The sequence below is a fragment of the Orbicella franksi genome, chromosome 11 (genome assembly GCF_964199315.1).
Source record: "Orbicella franksi chromosome 11, jaOrbFran1.1, whole genome shotgun sequence".
NCBI classification, from domain to species: Eukaryota; Metazoa; Cnidaria; class Anthozoa; order Scleractinia; family Merulinidae; genus Orbicella; species Orbicella franksi.
Window position 1 is genome coordinate 20,208,880 of NC_138155.1, and position 6,846 is coordinate 20,215,725.

The 6,846-nt window shown below is 37.1% G+C and overlaps 1 protein-coding gene across 1 annotated transcript in view; it reads right to left on the reverse strand.

Moving 5' to 3' along the window:
- LOC145502910 (uncharacterized) overlaps positions 1 to 6,126 on the reverse strand; it is a 41,464-nt gene extending 35,338 nt beyond the window's left edge. The window contains exon 1 of the mRNA XM_081482311.1: positions 6,066 to 6,126. The gene's annotated coding sequence lies outside the window, so the exon portion shown is untranslated. The remainder of the gene's footprint in view (positions 1 to 6,065) is intronic.
- Between the last annotated feature and the right edge of the window lie 720 nt (positions 6,127 to 6,846).

The window sequence follows — 6,846 nt, forward strand, 5'->3', positions numbered from 1 at the left end:
AATATAGCTCAAGCTATTTCAAGTGGTTGCAACTAAAATTGCAGATGGGAGATGTGAAAAAAAAAAGACTTACATTAACTTGCAAATGATATTTCAATTCCAAAGTATGCTTTTAAACTGAATATTTGCAAATTACTGACAAGCACAACAAAAAACCAGCATAATAGCGCAAAAACCATATTCTGGAAACAGCGGCCAATACTACGTTCGCTTATAAATTATTAAATAAAACTGGAAGATTGTGAATGATAGGCACGGTGAATTAGCAATGAATGAAAAGCACATGGTCCTGACATGCCTTCATTATATGTCCTCATATCACACCTCTGCTGAAGTTTAAGTTTCAATGTAACTTGTGTAAACTAAAGGGAGCTCTTTACCCAGAACAGTGCTATGTAGGTCATTTGAAATATCTGTCAGTTTAAAATTTAGTATTTACTGTAAGTCCTGTGGTCAACAACACAGTGATCATGTACTAATAATAACATTTCCTACATTGGCTGTTAAAAAATCTGCCAAAAACAGTCTCCACAGCACTTCCTCGTGTCGACTCGTAATGACTGTGACCAACTGAATTCAGAACAATCTAGCATGTAGCTGTATCTTAGATCATCTATAGTGAGATGTTTTGACTGAGATAAGTAAATTGTAACAACATTTTAAAATAAAAGCAGACGCACTATATTGAACACTTGCAGTAGCTCTTAAAACTTGGGATTGTCATGCAGCCTTCTAAGTAGTCACTTGCATTATGTCATTATGAATTTTTTTTTTTGGTCTATTCCATTCTAAATTTGATAACCTAAACAGCAGCATGCTGTAGCTTTCCATGTTTGATCACTACAGTGTAGGTGGATAAATTTAGTGCTTGGGAAATCATGATAGCAAAGTTAATTCCAAGCCCATAGTCTTTTAAAATACCAGTTGGTAATTCAGCATTTGCTTCAAAAACATTGGCTCGTTCTGCTCCAGGTGGGTTGACAATTATGCGAAGCTAAACACATGAAACACTTATTATTTATTGATTTGAGCTTATGTATACTCTCCCACAACTACCAACATTCAAAGGAAAACAAGCATAAAGAAGTGGGAGATCAAATAATCAGCCATAGATGACTGAACAATAACATCCGATCCAAGGGTAGTAAATTTCTGTTAGAGATAACAATTCAAGACAAGCAGTGATCATGATAGTGAAAATTCACTGTAAATGAGATGATATCTTTAATGGACTAGCATGCAAAGTAGGATCCAAAAACTCTTGAACATCGGTCTAACAAACGGATGACATACGCACCACCAAAAAAAACATAACAAGAAAACATTAAGATATAAAGGGAACAGGCCGAACCACAAAATTATACTCTTAAAACATTGGTAGAAATCAGACAATCACTCCCGCGAAATACCGCGAACATCTCTCAAATCAAGGAAAATGCGCCAACTTCAAGTCCGATTTTGACCGTTAAAACGGCGGGGTCCGCCTAGGCCCGCCGGACTTTTCTTGAAGTTCAACTCTCAAACTAAAGTTTCAAGCAAAAATACTTCACAATACTGATCCCTGTTACCCCGCAAACGACCAAAAGAATATCCCTGTCAAGCGCGGGTGGTAAACAAACGTTTTCAACATAGCATGATTTCCATTGACTAATTGTTTACCTGCACTTGAGGCTTGGCGAATAACTGGTCTAGATATTACACTAGCAGCTCCTAGAAAAGGTTCGCTTGATTCTCATGATGAGTGCAGAAATCGGTCGAGAAACGACAACGTACTGTTCATTGGCAACGAAAAATGTGTCCGCCACTGCTCCGGCTGAGACGACATATGATTGGTCAAATACTGTCACGTGAACCGTGTCCAACACCACCTGAGACTACGACAAATCTTATCTTACTATTGAGTTAAAATTTGTTGAAAAAGGGGCAGCTGCATAGCGTTCCCTTTGCTTATTATTAATGAATTTTAATCAAATCGAAATAGTACCAAGCTTGTACTCACCATTTCTCTTTCACTCCGTGGAAAAAATACAGAACCCAACAGTTTCACTGTATAACACAACTTTGTCTGAAGTATACAACAGCATTATTTCAGGTTTATTTAGACGAGGATTTGTTTAAAATGTCCATGTTTTACTCCCTAGCATCATGCGACTGTTAAGACGCACAAAAAAAGTACAAAGGATGTCAGACGTGCAAAACTGAAATCCATACCAAAAATAAAATTACATGAAAATAAACGCATCAAACTTAAAATTCTTTGAGGAAAGTAGATGAGCAAATTTGTAGTCACAGACACTGATTAACGCGCAAAACTGAAAGCTACAGCCGACGACAAATGCACTTGTGTGACAATGATGACTGACTAATATAGAATTGCAAAGTTAAACTGAAAGAAAACAAACGAGGAAAACTAAACAAACTTGACAAGACCACACGGGAAGATCAACCAACAAAACTGAAAGTCGTCCATGATGGACGTTTCAAGTATAAATTCTACACTGAAAATTCCAACCCTTCCTTGCTCTATTTGCACAACACGTATTTACGCTGAATACAGATAGTGACCAAAGTTGCTTACTTTTCTAACCTTTATGTGGAATGTGAGAATGAGAATGAGATAGATCTCACTCGATCTGCGTCAGGAACAGGGGTCCCCCCCTAGAAAGAACAAAAGTACGTCAGTGCTTAATTAAATATTCTCAGTAAATTCGCAGTAAAACCATCTAACGAGAGACTCGAAAAGACGATATCTCATATCTCTTTTCTTAACTGACTGTCTTTACCGTTTCTTGAGATGTCAAAATCCGAATGACGTCAAATTCAATCTGGGTCAGCAAAAGGAATCTTCCTTTCAAAGCAAAACAACGCATTAGTGCTGTTTTAGTTTTTTCAATGTACAGTGACGACATAAAAAGAATGATTTCTACACGATATCTAATTTTTTCTACACTGTATTGCTCAGTCACGTTCCGCTTTTTTAATTGCTTACTTCAAACTTAAAAATTCAAAAACAATGCATGCTAGTTCATTGTAACTGACGATAATGGAGAGACTCTTCGGAATGTTTTGAAAGGTGAATACTGTCGTTTTCATTCTGCATTTTGTATCCAAAAAATGACAGAGCTAAAATTGGCGGAATATTATTAGAATTCCCAAACATGAATATTACAATTAAAAGCCGTATGCGTTGAATGATTGTTATTCACAGTCAAACATTATTGTTGATTATCACTGACAATTTTATTGTTTATTGAGTCAAAACATTTTGTTGTAAAGTAACCAATGACACAGTCAACTATGGACACAAAGGTTATTTAGATTTAGTCACGACAGAGTTGGGTGACTAAGACCAAGGAAAGTGAAAATTAAGGTTCTACTCACCACTTCACTTCTGTTCAGAGTATGAAAAAGTACAAACGTAACAGGTATGTCCACGAGAGAAACTTTCCCTGCAAGAAAAAGCAAGGTTCGTTCGGTTTTGCTTTATATCGTGTTTTAACCTTTAACAACAAGCAGCTAAACTAAAAACGCGTTGCTAGACGTTGGCAAGAAAGAACTCAAATTCCCTTATTTTGACTTTGTCAGTTCAAATAGTCAAAGGATAATATTTAGTTCAGAATGTTTAGTTCAGCTGGAACATATATAAGACTTAATTTAATTTCCACTCCAGTATATTATACTTTGTAATGCTTACAAGGCTTGTCGAATTTGCCGAGTTTATAATTTGATCTTGAGGACTTACAATTTACTTATATTAAAAATTGCCGTCCATCTAAAATGGGAGAGATTATCTTAATTATACAACAATTCCTTGGGACAAAACTTTGCGTTTAACTTTCTGTACACCTACCTTTCCAAAAAGGCTTTAACAGTGTGAAAATCGTTCCGACATTTAAATTGAACTCAGAATGAAATTCAAAGTTGTAGTCTGCATCAGCTAAAATGAAATCTTGACAAAAAATAGCAATGACACGAGAAATATCACACTTTCGAACCGTGGGATAAGTTTTCAATTTCGACTGCCGATAAAATATATTTTTATATACATCACAAAATCGACATGTTTCATTTGTGTTTCACTTTTATATCGCAATTCAAATTACAAAACACGACCTGGGTACATGTTTGTTTTCTTAACATGGACTGCACCCACTTGTATAAGAAAGAGAACAATAACGCTAAGTGGTTTATCTCTAATGTAAGACTATTTCCATGGCAATCTCTCTCAAGTTATTTTTAGCTCACTTTCAGTTCCATAAATTCCAGCCTTACACGCTTTTTCATTCTCCACGAAAACATCTACGCAACACGCGTGGTAAGATTAACCGCGGGAGAACTACGGACGTGCAAGCGCGGGGGCGAAGGAGCGGAGGGTGGGGGCGAATGGTGGTGGCGGAGGGTGGGGGAAGGGTGCTCGCCAACCCCAATAAGGTTTTTTTTAAATTTTTGAAAATACGATTTACCGTAAGGAGCAGAAACTTTCGATGGCTGTTCATTCATCCTCTGCGAACATTTTTATAAGTCAATTGTGTGTGCATCATTTCTGACGTTGCCATGACAACCGCAAATTTCATGTAGGGTTAGAGTTTTTAGCAAGAAACAGATTTCAATTTTTAGAGTTAGACGGTAAATTAATTTGTGATCGCGGAACCGATAATTTTTTTCCAACCCGTGGAGTCATTTACCAGAAGGAAAGGAACCTTACAGGAGCTTTAACCCCATTCTCTTCAAAAATCTTAAGCTAAATCAATTGTCACATAATATGATATTTATCAAACTCGAACGTCCGGTCCTCTGTTTCCCTGTTTTCAGCGAGCGGTGAGGTTAATTCAGTAAAACCGAGGTTTGTGGTTTCCCCGTAAACTAGTTAAGTGTCATTGTCAGAGAAAACCGAGCAGTACCAAAACATCGAGGTCGGCTGTTTACCTTCATCTTTTCACAGTATAAAAGCTATCGGAAAAGATTAACAACCATGACATTTGCCGAGGTAGGCGTTCGTTTTTCTTCGAGATATCACCACATCATGATATTCGCCTCTCAAGCGGTCTAAAATGGCCGAAATTTCGGGAACCTTTAGGTGAGCCTAAAAGATACTTCGTACAAATTCCAGAAACTCTAATTTTCGTGCGATGATATTTGTCCCCTTATTAGTTGATCGAGAAATACTAGAGGTCTTTCGCTTTAATTCCACGGTTTTCACGAGGTTCCAAATATCGCCGTCGAATCGTTAATGAGCGTGACCCAAATTTTAGCCATTTTCAGCGAGTCGTTTTTCAAAAGTGCGGCAGTTTATTTCCACAGAAACACATTTTTGTGATAGTATTTTGTATTGTTATCAATATCCAGTTTAGTTAAAATTGGTATCTACAGGCAAATCGGAGTAACCGCTCTCGCAAAGTCCAAAAAAAAAAATCATTAGTCAGAAATATTTCACGCCAAATTTTTAGCCAAGAATATCACCTTTTACCGACTTTCTGCAATTGTTAACCATGATTTACTGAAAGATCCGCAAAAAAAAAATAGTTAACTGGACCGCAAAATAGAATATTTAAGCTGTGACATCGTTATTAACCTATGTAAACTTTCCAAACTCGCCAAATCCTTACCATTATTTAGGCTAAAATTTTCCCGCGAAAACTCTATTTTTAACGTCACGCTGCATGGAAAAACAGATCCTCCCTTCGCTGGTCTTTTTTGCCGTTTAGTAGAACAAACTGCAAGTTAATAGTGAGCCAAGCTTTTCTCTGAATTTAATTTTGGGACTTCTGGAAACCCCTTGTTTACGTTTCGCTTGATTCTCATGATGACTGCAGAAATCGGTCGAGAAACGACAACCTACTCTTCATTCGCAACGAAAAATGTGTCCGCCATTGCTCCGGCTGAGACGACATATGATTGGTCAAATACTGTCACGTGAACCGTGTCCAACACCACCTGAGACTACGACAAATCTCATCTTACTATTGAGTTAAAATTTGTTGAAAAAGGGGCAGCTGCATAGCGTTCCCTTTGCTTATTATTAATGAATTTTAATCAAATTGAAATAGTACCAAGCTTGTGCTCACCACTTCTCTTTCGCTCCGTGGAAAAATTACAGAACCCAACAGTTTCACTGTATAACACAACTTTGTCTGAAGTATACAAAAATATTATTTCAGGTTTATTTAGACGAGGATTTCTTTGAAATGTCCATGTTTTACTCCCTAGCATCATGCGACTGTTAAGACGCACAAAAAAAATACAAAGGATGTCAGACGTACAAAACTGAAATCCATACCAAAAATAAAATTGCATGAAGATAAACGCATCAAACTTAAAATTCCTTGAGGAAAGTAGATGAGCAAAGTTGTAGTCACAGACAGTGATTAACGCGAAAAACTGAAAGCTACAGCTGACGACAAATGCACTTGTGTGACAATGATGACTGACTAATATAGAATTGCAAAGTTAAACTGAAAGAAAACAAACGAGGAAAACTAAACAAACTTGACAAGACCACACGGGAAGATCAACCAACAAAACTGAAAGTCGTCCATGATGGACGTTTCAAGTATAAATTCTACACTGAAAATTCCAACCCTTCCTTGCTCTACTTGCACAACACGTATTTACTCTGAATACAGATAGTGACCAAAGTTGCTTACTTTTCTAACCTTTATGTGGAATGTGAGAATGAGAATGAGATAGATCTCACTCGATCTGCGTCAGGAACAGGGGTCCCCCCCTAGAAAGAACAAAAGTACGTCAGTGCTTAATTAAATATTCTCAGTAAATTCGCAGTAAAACCATCTAACGAGAGACTCGAAAAGACGATATCTCATATCTCTTTTCTTAACTGACTGTCTT